The sequence below is a fragment of the Scyliorhinus torazame genome, chromosome 6 (assembly GCF_047496885.1).
Source record: "Scyliorhinus torazame isolate Kashiwa2021f chromosome 6, sScyTor2.1, whole genome shotgun sequence".
NCBI classification, from domain to species: domain Eukaryota; kingdom Metazoa; phylum Chordata; class Chondrichthyes; order Carcharhiniformes; family Scyliorhinidae; genus Scyliorhinus; species Scyliorhinus torazame.
In genome coordinates, this window is record NC_092712.1 from 61604370 (window position 1) to 61618288 (window position 13919).

General features: G+C 49.8%; 1 long non-coding RNA gene across 1 annotated transcript in view; it reads right to left on the reverse strand.

Moving 5' to 3' along the window:
- Positions 1 to 1109: 1109 nt before the first annotated feature.
- Positions 1110 to 13919, reverse strand: part of LOC140425709 (uncharacterized) — a 94830-nt gene continuing 82020 nt past the window's right edge. The window contains exons 2-3 of the long non-coding RNA XR_011947939.1: positions 3450 to 3589; positions 1110 to 1236 (exon numbers count right to left, since the gene is read on the reverse strand). This is a non-coding gene — a long non-coding RNA (uncharacterized lncRNA). The remainder of the gene's footprint in view (positions 1237 to 3449; positions 3590 to 13919) is intronic.

The following is a 13919-nucleotide window of genomic DNA, read 5'->3' on the forward strand; positions in this document are numbered from 1 at the left end:
TCTCACAAATCATGAACTTTTACAGTGTATTTTTTGTTAAGCTGCTAGGCCCTTATTTTGTACGTTACTTTCTGCAATCTAGTGGGCTCTTTTGTTTTAGAATATTACACATCTAAGAACAAGCATTTGATGAAAGCTACTCTATCACTATCCAACACAAGCACAATATAAGCTGACTGCATTTCCCCTCTCTTCACCCGTGATGTTTCTACTTCGTACTTGATAAGGGATATATACTTGAAATAGCAACAGTGACATTGGAACTGTGCAGTGTGTGAAAGTTATTACAATGAACTGACCATTCTGTCATATCAGAAGTCTTACAACACCAGGTTAAAGTCCAACAGGTTGGTTTTGAATCACTAGCTTTCGGAGTGCCGCTTCTTCTGTCTATTCAGAATCCTGTGTCTATTCACCTGAAGAAGGAGCTGTGCTCCGAAAGCTAGTGATTCGAAACAAACCTGTTGGACTTTAAACTGGTGTTGTAAGACTTCTTACTGTGCTCACCCCAGTCCAACACCGGCATCTCCACATCATTCTGTCATGTGACATTAGTACAATGCATGAATGTCTGCACAACACATTTTATTAAAAATGTTCAGTTTTTCTTAATTAATGCAAGTACCCATGATTAAAATATGGCGAACATAGATGTGGGTGTAACAGACCCACGGAACATTTATCAGAAGTAAATGAGAAAATTCCAACTGCAGGCTGTGAAACAGGAACACATTTGGACTTGGATTTGTTTATTGTCACATGTACCGAGGTACAGTGAAAAGTATTGTACCGCGTACAGTTCAGACAGTCATTCAGTGTTCACGACTCTCTATGATTTCTTACGGTATTGGGCTGAGCAGTTGCCATACCAGGCTGCGCTGAGCCAGATAGGATGCTTTCTATGGTGCACCTGTAAAAATTGTTAAGAGTCAATGTGGACCTGCCGAATTTCCTTAGTTCCCTGAAGAAATATATTCGCTGTTGTGCTTTCTTGGTCGTAGTGTTGACGTGGGTGGGCCAGGACAGATTGTTCGTGATGTGCACACCTAGGAATTTGAAGCTGTCAACCATCTTCACCTCGGCCCCATTGATGCAGACAGGGGTGTGTACGATTCTTTGCTTCCTGAAGTCAATGACCAGCTCTTTAGTTTTGCTGACATTGAGGGAGAGATTGTTGTCGTTACACCACTCCACTAGGTTCTCTATCTAAGACAAATGAAGTTTATGCCAACAGATCTGTGGATCAAAAGATTAATAAAGTTAATTCAAATTTCTTCCTACCCACTGCTCTATTTTTTAACCAATTTTATCCTTTGTGTTCTGAAGTTGCAGAGAAACTAGTCCAGGCACCAGCCGTCTTTCTGTACCAATTTGCCATTCTTCAAGTATGTTTACAATGAGCATCCAAAGGGCGGCATGTGGCACAGTGGTTAGCATTGCTGCTTTCGGCGCTGAGGACCCGGGTTCAAATCCCGGCCCTGGGTCACTGTCCATGTGGAGTTTCACATTCTCCCCATGGCTGCATGGGTTTCACCCCCACAACCCAAAGACGTGCAGATTAGATGGTATGGCCACGCTAAATTGCCCCTTAATTGGAAAAGAAAATAATTGGGTACTCTAAATTTATTTTTTAAAATGAGCATCCAAAGTTATGAAGGATTTTGATAGATTTTTAAAAAAGGAGGAACCATTTCTGCTGGCAGGAGGGTTGATAACCAGAGGACCAAATGTAAATCATTTAGTGCAAAAAATAGAGGGGAGAATTCTTTTCACACAGCAATTTGTGACCACCTGTAATGTACTGTCTGAAAGGGTGGGGGAGCAGATTTTGTAGGAACTGTCAAAAGGAAAATGGATACGTATTTGAAAATGAGGAAAATAATATGCAGCCCTATTGCAGGAGAAGTGAGACGAGTTAGGCGCACACTGTCAAAGAGCCAGTACAGACACAAAAGGCTGAATGGCCTCCTTCTGTGCTCTATGATTCCATGTTTGCAGGCTGCAAACCCAATTCTGCACTTTCCAGCAAGAGGCTCACAGACTAGCAATCAGGTGGGGACCCTTAGCAAACCTTAAATGTAGCTTCAGAGATGTGAGACTCACCTTAGACCCTGACTGCTATCATTTCTGGAAGTTTACTCGTTCAGCATAGACTTGGGATCTGTCAGTCCTAGCGGAATTCACAGTACCAGGGTACAAGAGAGCTAGCTGCCTCAAATAGATGTACACCCCTAGAACTGGTTAGCTGGTGCCTATCAATTCTATTTAATTGTTATGTGACAAACATGGATTGTATATGCATTAGTTTGACCTAACTGTGATTTTCTACATGGTGAATTTAACCATGTCACTGGGGAGAAACACTTCCTGCTGTGAGTACAAATAGATGCAGATAGAAATGCATCTTTGATCATTTATACTTAGTGCTTTTCCACAGTGGCATGGTCTAGATCAGCAAGTGAAGACACACATTTACATTTCAACTGCATAGTGGTTTCACTTCACGCCTGCACTAGACTAGTGTAAATCCAGGTTCAAATCGGATCGGATTCTCGATTTATACTGCATTTTCTTACCATCAGTGCAAATCAAAACTTATTTGTGCCAACAGTAAAGCTGTGGTGGAAATGTCACTGGAGGTCTGATAGCTTGGTGCTATGAGGCATGCTGCAGTGCATATTGCCATAGCAACTGATGAGCATGGCTATATCTGAAGATTAAATATACGCAGGTGATCAAGTAGCTCGAGAAGCAGAGCACTGTATACCTTAAAACATTGAAATCAGTGGCAACCGTCACCATTATTTGAAATTGCACCACTCTAGTGATAAATTAAATTCATCTCAATTGTGCTACTGCATCGTCGGTACCATCTCCCAAAGTGACTCGCATTTTGCAATCGATTCTTTGTCAGTGGAGCATGGAAACCAGTTGTGAAGACATTTGTGACCAGTACAAGCTAATAATAAAACTAAATCACAAGTCATGGTGCATTTTTGTCTGTTTTTTTAAATTCATGGAATGTGGGCATCACTGGCTGGCCCAGCATTTGTTGCCATCTCTAATTGCCCCTGAATTGAGTGGCTTAGGGCAGCACGGTGGCGCAGTGGTCAGCATTGCTACCTCACGGTGCCGAGATCCCAGGTTCGATCCCGGCTCTGGGTCACTGACAGTGTGGAATTTGCACATTCTCCCCGTGTTTGCGTGGGTTTCACCCCCACAACCCAAAGATGTGCAGGGTAGGTGGATTGGCCACACTAAATTGCCCCTTAATTGGAAAAGAAAACCGAATTGGGTACTCTAAATTTTTTTTTTAAATGAATTGAGTGGCTTGCTCGGACCACTAACGAGAGAACCAGATGGGTTTTAATGACAATCAACAATGATTTCATGGTCGCCATTAGACTTTTAATTCCAGATTTTTAATTTCAGAATTCAAAGTTCACCACCTGCCGTGATGGGATTCGAACCCTTGTCCTCAGAGCGTTAACCTGGGTTTCAGGATTACTCGTCCACTGGCAATGCCACAACGCCATCAATTGCCCACTCAATTTTTCTTTCCATCAGTCTGTTCACATCTCGTCATTCCCTAAAAAAAAACACGGACCCCATTTTTAAAAGGTCTATCCAGCATTCATTCAGCTCTACCCCCTTTAATACCACGCAACCTAATTTTTGCAACAAGTCTCTGGTTTGGCACAATTATATTTCAGAATTTTTTCAGCAGTTTTCCACAGGATGGATTAGGGAGAAAAACATCACATATCGCATTTATTTTGTGATATAGGATAGCAAGTGGGATATAGGCTGGCAGGCAGATTTATTTTTAAAAGGTTGTTGCGTAGGCAGTCAGAGAAAAGCTGAAATGATTTTTGCTAGTATTAGAGAAACATTCAGAAACATCTTATTGTTTAAATAAGATGAGCCACTGATGTAGAAATGATGAATTTTGTATTATGTGAAGACAGGTTACACCCATTGAACGAAGAGAATCTGATCGTAATTGTGTCTTGTACATTAGCTATGAAATAAAATAGTCTTGTTCTATGCATCAGCTCCCTCAAGTGTTGCCTCAGCAGGAATAGGTGACCGTACCAAAAACAAACTTAGAAATCTAGTTCAGATCACAAGGATGTACTGTTGGAAGTCCAGTAGCAGCTGTGTGTACCATCTACAAGATGCAGTGCAGGAACTTAACAAGGCTCCTTAGGCAGCACCTTCCAAACCCACAATCACAAACATCTAGAAGGACAAGGGCAACAGATACCTGGGAACGCCACCACTTGGAAGTTCCCCTCCAAGTCACTCACCATCTCTGTCGCTGGGTCAAAATCCTGGAGCTCCCACCCTAATAGCTCAGTGGGTGTACCTACGCCACATGGACTGCAGCAGTTCAAGAAGGCAGCTCACCACCACCATGGGCAATTAGGGATGGGCAACAAATGCTGGCCTAGCCAGCAAGCCCACATCCCGAAAAAATAAATTTTTAAAACAACATGGTAATTATTTTACCGGACCTGTGATCAATCCTGTGGCCTGGACCAGAGATCCAGAGGCATGAGTGCAAATCCCACTCTGGCAGCTGGAGAATTTAAATTCAAAGAATTAAACAAAATTTGCAATTAAGAAGCTAGCATCCATAATGATGACCGTGAAACTATTGGATTCTTGTAAAAATCCAACTGGTAAACTCATATCCTTTAGTGAAAGAAACCTGCCCTCATTGTCCAGTCTTGTTTACAGGGGACTCTGGATTCATGGCAGGGTGGTTGATTCCTAACGTATGCCTGAAATGACCCAGCAAGCCATTCAATTGTTTTCAAGGAGGCAGATCACCATAATTCTCAAGGGCATTTGGTGATGGACATTAAATGCTGTCTTTAACACTGATGCACACACCCCATGAGTTAACAAGAAAAAGGTGCTTGTCAGAAATAGCAGGATATATCGGATGAATACGTGGCTGAAGAGATGGTGTGAGGGGGAGGGTTTCAGATTCCTGGGGCACGGGATCGGTTCTGGAGAGGTGTGACCTGTACAAACTGGACGGGACACACCTGAGCAGGACTGGGACTGATGTCCTTGGGGGGGTATTTGCTAGAGCGGTTGGGGAGGGTTTAAACTAATATGGCAGAGGGATGGGAACCTATGTAAGGATTCAGAGCAGAGGGAAGCAAGAGCAAGAGAAAAAGACAGCAAGGAGAAGAAGAAAAATGATAGGCAGAGAAACCAAGGGCCTGGACCAGATAATGATACTCTAAAAATTGTAAGAACGGGACAATGAATGTTAAAAGGTTTTGTTCAGGTTTTGTACCTGAATGCATGGAGCATTCAAAGTAAAATGAATGAATTAGTTGTGCAGACAGATGTAAAGGGGTATGATATAGTTAGGATTACAGAGACAGTGGCTCCAAGGTGAGAAAGGATGGGAACTAAACATTGAGGGCTATTCAGTTTTTAGGAAAGACAGACAGAAAGGAAAAGCTAGTAGAGTTGCATTGTTTTTAAAAAAAAATCAATTTAGAGTACCCAATTCATTTTTTCCAATTAAGGGGCAATTTAGCATGGCCAATCCACCTACCCTGCATATCTTTGGGTTGTGGGGGCGAAACCCACTAAAACATGGGTGGAATGTGCAAACTCCACATGGTCAGTGACCCAGAGCCGGGATCGAACCTGGGACCTCGGCGCCGTGAGACAGCAGTGCTAACCACTGCATCACTGTGCTGCTGGGTTGCATTGTTGATTGAAGAAGATATTGGTACAATATTGAGGAACGATATTAGCACAGATGATGTGGAATCTCCATGGGTCGAGTTACAAAACCAAGGGGCAAAAAGCATTTATAGGGGTGATATACAGACCACCAAATTGCAGTGGTAATGTTGGGAATAGCATCAGACAGGAAATCAGGGATGCAAGTGATAAAGGAACATCGGTGATTTTGGGTAACTTTAATCTGCATAGAGATTGGGTGAGTCAAATTAGTCACAATACAATAGAGGGAGAAGCTCTGGAGTGTATACAGGATGGTTTCCTGGACCAATACATTGAGGAACCAACAAAGGAACAGGCCATCTTGGACTGAGTGTTGTGCATAGAGAAAGGACTAGTTGGCAATCTATTTGTGAGAGAATCATTGGGGATGAGTAATCATAATATGACAGAATTATTTATCAAGGTGGATAGTGAGGTAGTTCATTCTGAGGCCAGGGTCCTGAACCTCAATAAAGGTAACTATGATGTTTTGAGGCATGAGCTGGCTATGATGGACAGAGAAACATTAGTGAAAGGAAGGACAGCGGACAGACAATGGCAGGCATTCAAGGAACAAATAGGTGACCTCCAAAAGTTGTTTATTCCTATTTGGTGCAAGAGTAGAAAGGGAACTGTGGCCAAACCATGGCTTATAAGGGAAATTGCAGATATTATCAGATACATGGCATACAAATTAGTGAGAGAAAGCAATAGACCTGAGGATTAGGAACAATTTAAAATTGAGCAAAGGCAGACCAAGGGATTGATTGAGAAGGGGAAAATACAATACAAAAGTAAGCTAGTGGGGAACATAGAAGTTGGGCAGCAAGGTAGCACAGTGGTTAGCACTTTTGCTTCACAGCATCAGGGTCCCGGGTTCAATTCCTGGCTTGGATCACTGTCTGTGTGAAGTTGTCCCTGTGTTTGCGTGGGTTTCCTCCAGGTGCTCCGGTTCCCACCCACAAGTCCCGAAAGACGTGCTGTTAGGTAGTTACGTAGTTTGGACATTCTGAATTCTCCCTCGGTGTACCCAAACAGGCGCCGAAGTGTGGCGACCAGGGGATTTTCACAGTAACCTCAATGCAGTGTTAATCTAAGCCTGCTTGTGACAACAATAAAGATTATTATTATAGGTATGTAAAAATAAAAAGATTGATTAAAAACTAATGTAGGTCCCTTACACTCAGAAACGGCAGAATTCATAATGGAGAACAAAGAAATGGCTGAGGAACTAAATTCGTACTTTGCTGCTATCTTCACAAAGGAAGACATGAATAATGTACTGAAAGTTCTGAGAAACACAAGTTTCAGTGAGGAGCTGAAGGCAATTAGCATTAGTAAAGAAATGGTTGGGGGAAATTAATGGGATTGAAGGCGGATAAATCTCCAGGGCCTGATAATCTTCATTCCAGAGTACATAAGGAAGTGGCCCTAGAAATACTAGATCCATTGGTGGTCATTTTCCAAATTTTTTGGGCTCTGGAGTTGTTGCTACAGATTGAAGGGTAGCTAATATAACCCCGCTACTCAAAAGGAGTGGTAGGGAACACTCGCCTGGGTGCGAGAGCTAGGCCGACTGGGCCCCCGCACGGCGGGAGAGAAGGAAGAGGAGCGACCCGGACTCCGAGGCGGAGCGGGGCCGGAGACCCGGGCGCTCGGGAACGGAGCAAGCGGCAGGAGAAGCACGAGGGGAGAGCCCGCCCCCACCCCGGGGAGAAAGAGAGGAGGCCGCAAGGAGCCGGAGGGAGGAAAGGTACGCGGGAGGAGCCGGGGGCTGGAGACCAGGAAGCGACCGGAGAGAGTCGCGCCCCTTCCCCCCCGAACGGAGACGGCCCAGCGGAGCGCGGGCCTGCGAGCCGGCCCGACCGACCGAGCCACGCCTCCCCCGCACAGCAGAACGCGGGTGGCAACGGGGCACGGGACAACAACGCGGGGCAGCGAAGCGCGGGGCAGGAGGTGCGGTGGCCTGAGCCAAAGTGGGGTCCGTGCCAGCAACGAGCCCCCCCCCCCCCCCCCCCCGGCAACCACCACGGGGCAGGCAGCGGCGGAACAAAGGGGGACTCCCGGCCCGAGAAGCCTTTCTCCCTCTCTCTCTGGTTCCAGGTTGTGTGAGGAGGAGGGGGAAAAAAAAACGAAAACGCCCTCTTTTTGAGGGGGGAAAAAAGGGGGGGGGGGAAAAGGAAAAAAAAGACAAGAAAGACTTAGAAAAAGAAAACTGTTAAAGGGACAGAACACTCCCTCTCTCCTTCCATGCTTCTCAAATAAGAAAACCAAACTTACCTGAAAAGAGTCTCCTCAGAAGGGGGAGAGAAAAAGAGGGGAAGGTGGGGGGGGGGGGGGGGGGAAATGCCAGAAGGGAGCCAAAGCAGAGGGAGAAAGGGCACCAAGAGCAAACGGGGCAATGCACAAACCCACTCAGATGAGCTAATTTCCACACGACGTGGCGGAATGGAAACCTCGCCACAACTAAAAGAACTGGGCAGAGAGGAGCTTTTCCCGCTGGACCAGAAGGGAACGGGAAGGCAGCCTTTGCAGAGGCACTGAGGGAACACCAGCAAGAAAGCAAGGCAGGGACCAAAGCAGGCATAGACGCTGTGGTGAATGTATTAAGCCAATAATCCACCATTGTATTTGTATCTGTGCTGTTGCCCTTGTATTTGTATCTGTGCTATGCTGTTGCCCTTGTGGGCCATTGTACCGCATTATCCATACGGAAACATGTTCCATACGGAAACATCCACGCACGGGTGAGCCATCGAATCTCTGTTCAACTCGACGAGGCCTCCTCCTACGCAGAGGCCCTCGCGATGTTCAAACGCCTCTATTTACGGCCCGTGAATGGCCAGCGCCCCGGGGAATCGCTAGAAGACTACCTACACGACCTCAACACGCAGCTGCAACTACCAGGCCGTTACGGCCACTCAACATATGGAACTCGCCATGCGAGACGTCTATGTGGCGGGAGTCCGGACCAACTACGTGAGACAGCGCCTACTTGAAAAGGGGGCCCTGGACCTGGATCAGACGGTAAAGTTAGCCTCCTCTCTGGAAGTAGCGTTCCAGAGCCTTAACGCGTTCCCGGCTGACCACGCGACCCCCTCGTGGACCCCCAACCAAAGACTACCCCAGGCCTGTGCCGCGCGGCCGCCTGCCCACCATGGGGGGCTACCCTGCTATTTCTGCAGCCAGTCCCAACACCCCCGGCAGCACTGCCCAGCCCGTAATGCGAACTGCAGCAGCTGCGGGAGAAAAGGACATTTCGCCAAAGTTTGCCTGGCCAGGTCCAAGAACTCTAACTCACAGGCCCGATCCTCAGACTCACAGGCCTGCAGACCCCGCAGTGTGGCAGCGTGTCTGCCGACTCCGCCCACTGTAGACGTGTCATCAGCCTCGTGCTATCCGTGGGGGCACCCATCTTCCAGCCCTCACAGCACGTGCGACGCATGGGGGCCGCCATCTTGGCCATCCTGCCCCACGCGGCCGGCCACGTGTGATCCATGGGGTCCGCCATCTTGGACGCCATCATCCTCACCGCTCGCCACGCTCAACCAACGGGGGCCGCCATCTTGGCCGCCATCTGCTACGCCGCTCGACGCGTACGATCAACAAGGACAGCCATCGCGGAATCGCCCCAGCACCTCCGACCACACCGGCTACCTGCAACTCAGCACGGTCACCCTGGACCAGTCGCGACCCAAACACCTCCGGAGCTCCATTATGGCCGTCCGGGTAAACTGGCACGAGACGCCTTGCGTTTTCGACTCCGGGAGCACAGAGAGCTTCATTCACCTGGACATGGTAAGACGCTGCTCGCTCCCAATTTTCCCGGCGCACCAAACCATCTCCCTCGCCTCTGGGTTGCACTCGGTGCAAATCCAAGGGTGCACGACCGCAACCCTAGCAACACAGGGCGCTGAGTAAGCCAATTTTAAATTATATGTGCTCCCAGACCTCTGCGCTCCTCTCCTATTGGGACTAGATTTCCAGTGCAACCTCAGGAGCCTAACCCTGAAGTTCAGGGGCCCTTACCCCCACTCACCATATGCAGCCTCGCGACCCTAAAAGTCGACCCTCCCTCACTCTTCGCAAACCTCACCGCCGACTGCAAATCAATCGCCACCAGAAGCAGGCACTATAGCATACCGGACAGGACTTTTATCAGGTCTGAGGTCCAGTGACTCTTGCGGGAAGGAGTCATCGAGGCCAGCAATAGCCCCTGGAGAGCTCAGGTGGTGGTCGTCAAGACCGGGGAAAAGAACCGGATGGTTGTAGATTACAGCCAAACCATAAACCGGTACACTCAACTCGATGCATACCCCTTTCCCCGGATTGCAGACATGGTAAACCAGATTGCACACTACCGGGTGTTCTCCACGGTGGATCTGAAGTCTGCATACCACCAGCTCCCAATCCGCCCGGAGGACCGCCACTATACGGCTTTTGAGGCAGATGGCCGCCTTTTCCACATCCTCCGGGTTCCCTTTGGCGTCACGATCGGGGTTTCGGTGTTCCAAAGAACAATGGATCGATGGTGGACGAGTACGGGCTGCGGGCCACATTTCCGTACCTGGACAACGTCACCACCTGCGGCCACGACCAGCAGGATCACAACACCAACCTCCACAGATTTCTCCAAACCGCCCAAACCCTAAACCTCACGTACAACAAGGAGAAATGCGTTTTCCGCACAACCAGACTAGCCATCCTCGGCTACGTCGTGGAAAATAGGGTCCTAGGACCCGACCCTAACCGTATGCGCCCCCTCCTGCAACTCCCCCTCCCCCACTGCCCCAAGGCCCTGAAGAGGTGCCTCGGGTTCTTTTCATATTATGCCCAGTGGGTCCCCAACTATGCAGACAAAGCCAGCCCACTAATCAAGGCCACCATCTTCCCACTGGCGGCTGAGGCCCACCAGGCCTTCAGCTGCATCAAGGCGGACATCGCCAAAGCCGCGATGCGGGCGGTGGACGAGTCCGTCCCATTCCAGGTGGAGAGCGATGCATCAGAAGTCGCTCTCACCGCTACCCTCAATCAAGCAGGCAGACTGGTAGCATTTTCTTCGCTCACCCTCATCACCTCCGAAATTTTGCACTCCTCAGTCGAAAAGGAGGCCCAAGCCATCGTGGAAACCATACGGCACTGGAGGCACTACCTCGCTGGCAGGAGGTTTACCCTCGTCACCGACAAACGATCGGTAGCCTTCATGTTCGATAATACGCAGCGGGGCAAAATCAAGAATGATAAGATCTTGAGGTGGAGGATCGAACGCTCCACCAATAATTACGATATAGTATATCGCCCTGGGAAGCTCAACGAGCCCCCAGCTGTCCTGTCCCGTGGCACATGCGCCAACGCGCAAGATGACCGACTACGGGCTATCCACGATGACCTCTGCCACCCGGGGGTCACCCGGCTTATCCACTATATCAAAGCCCGCAGCCTGCCCTACTCCACCGAGGAGGTCAGAGCTATAAGCAGAGACTGCCAGATCTGTGCGGAGTGTAAACCGCATTTCTATCGACCAGATAAGGCCCACCTGGTAAAGGCATCCCGGCCCTTTGGGCGTCTCAGTAACGATTTCAAAGGGCCCCTCCCCTCCAATAACCGCAATACATATTTCCTCAATATTATTGATGAGTTCTCCCGCTTCCCCTTTGCAATCCCTTGCCCCGACATGACCACGTCCACCGTCATTAAAGCCCTACATAGTGTCTTCACCCTGTTTGGTTTCCCCAATTATGTCCACAGTGACCGGGGCTCGTCGTTCAGGAGCGACGAACTGCGTCAGTACCTGCTCAGTAACGGCATCGCCTCGAGCAGGACTACCAGTTATAGCCCCAGGGGAAACGGGCAGGTGGAGAGGGAGAACGCGACGGTCTGGAAGACCGTCCTACTGACCCTGTGGTCCAGGAATCTCCCAGTTTCTCACTGGCAGGGGGTCCTTCCGATGCGCTCCACTCTATTTGGTCCCTACTTTGCATGGCCACAAACGAGACCCCTCATGACCGCCTATTTGTTTTCCCGAGGAGATCCACCTCAGGGGCCTCGCTTTCATCCTGGCAGAAGACACCGGGGCCAGTCCTACTCAGAAAACACGTCAGGAGCCTGTGGTAGTATGTATTGGGGGTCATGTGGGACTGGAAGCCCTAATGTCATTGGCTGACAGATCCCGGGTCCTGGTTGGCCGTTGACCTCATACTCCGCCCTGAAGGCGAAGTATAAGAAGCCGGTGCCTTCCCCCGCATGCCAGTTTACTATCGGGCTGCTGGGGAACAGACACGCTTAATAAAGCCTCATCGACTTCACTCTGTTTGTCTCACGGAGTCTTTGTGCGCCACAGAGCCATAAGGCCAATCCTTTGGTAGAGAGAGTCCAGCTCCTACACTCCAACCCCCAGTACGCTTATATCGAACACCCCGATGGCTGACAGGATACGGTCTCCCTCCGGGACCCGGCGCCCGCCGGTTCCACCACCACCACCACCACCATGCTTCCATCATATCCCGCCCAACCTACCATGACCAGCGCCCCCGCCCCTATATAGCTCCTGCGCTCCCTCCCGCCCGCCTTCCCCCATTCACCGATCCACAGGAATGAAGCTCCAGAAGAGATGCTCCCGGAGTCCACGCCTGTACCCGCACTGGCACCCTCACTACCGATGCCAGCACGGACGAGCTCGACCAGCAACAACGCCAGAGCTTCGGCGATCACAGCGCACAATCCGTGCGCCGGACCGGCTGTACTTATGAACCCGTCACCCCCGCAGGACTACATTTTTTTAACAGGGGGTGAATGAGGTGAATGTATTATGCCAATAATCACCATTGTATTTGTATCTGTGCTGTTGCCCTTGTATTTGTATCTGTGCTATGCTGTTGCCCTTGTGGGCTCCTCCTATGGGCCATTGTATGGCATTATCCAGAAGGGAACATGTTGGGGCCTGTATGGGCTCTGCCCATGGCTCCTCCCCTTGAAGGGAGGTATAAAGAGCAGTCGACCTGTAGGCGGTTCTCAGTATTGGATCAGACGCAGGCAGGCACTGTTCTCAGTTGATTAAAGCCACAGTTTACTTCTACTCATGTCTCGAGTGAACTGATGGTCGCATCAGAGGCCGCAGTACAGACAGCAATGGCCAAGGCCCTGGCTGAGGTGCAGCTCGCCCTGGGCAGGGCAGAGAAGAAACTGGAAGCCCAGGAGGAGAAACTGGAAACCCAAAAGGCGACCATTAAGGAGCTGGAGAGGGCTGCGACTGACATGAGTGACCGGATCACGGCCCTGGAGAAAGAGGTGGCGAGACTGGGCACAAAGCAAGGGAGCTTGAAGGGCAGGGTGGACGCACAGGAAAATCGCTCAAGAAGACAAAATGTCAGGATAGTGGGCTTACCAGAGGGGATCGAGGGTAGAAACCCCACGGCATACGTGGCCGGGATGCTGGGCAACTTAGTGGGGAGGGAAGCTTTCCCCAACCCACCAGAAATGGACAGAGCACATCGGTTGCTGCGCCCAAAGCCAACAGCAGGGGACCACCCGAGGGCAGTTATAGCCAAACTGCACCGGTACAAAGACAGGGAAACAATCCTGCGCTGGGCCAGGAAAAACAGAACCTGCAAATGGGAAGGAAACTTCATTAGAGTGCACAAAGACATTGGGGCAGACCTCGCCGGGAGACGGGCCGAATTCAATAGAGCGAAAGCAGCCCTTCACAGGAACAATGTGCGCTTTTGTATATGTACCCAGCGAAACTCTGGGTCACATACCAGGAAAGAGAGTATTCCTTCACTTCCCCCACCGGCGCAAACAAATTTATCGAATAACATGGGCTGGAAAACCAACAGCAAGGGTAGAAACACGGGGCCCATGGTAAGGGGCAACAACACGCCGACGGGGAGGGGGGGGGTGGTGAGGCAATGCCAGGCCCCCCCACCCCCATCCCCAACATGGCAAGCGCACCCTGAACAAAAAGCAAACCACTACCCATCGAAACAACATAGGTGGGAAACCAGCCCCAGCACAAGGGTATGAGAGTAGCGGAGAAGGGTGAGCAAACAGGGGGAGTGCAGGGTAGGGCAGGGGAAGCGAGGGCAAAAAAACGCAGAGGCTGGGCAGGGGGGAAGCGAGACAGTAACTCCCTAGAGGGGGGTCGCCGCACTAGCAAGAAAGCT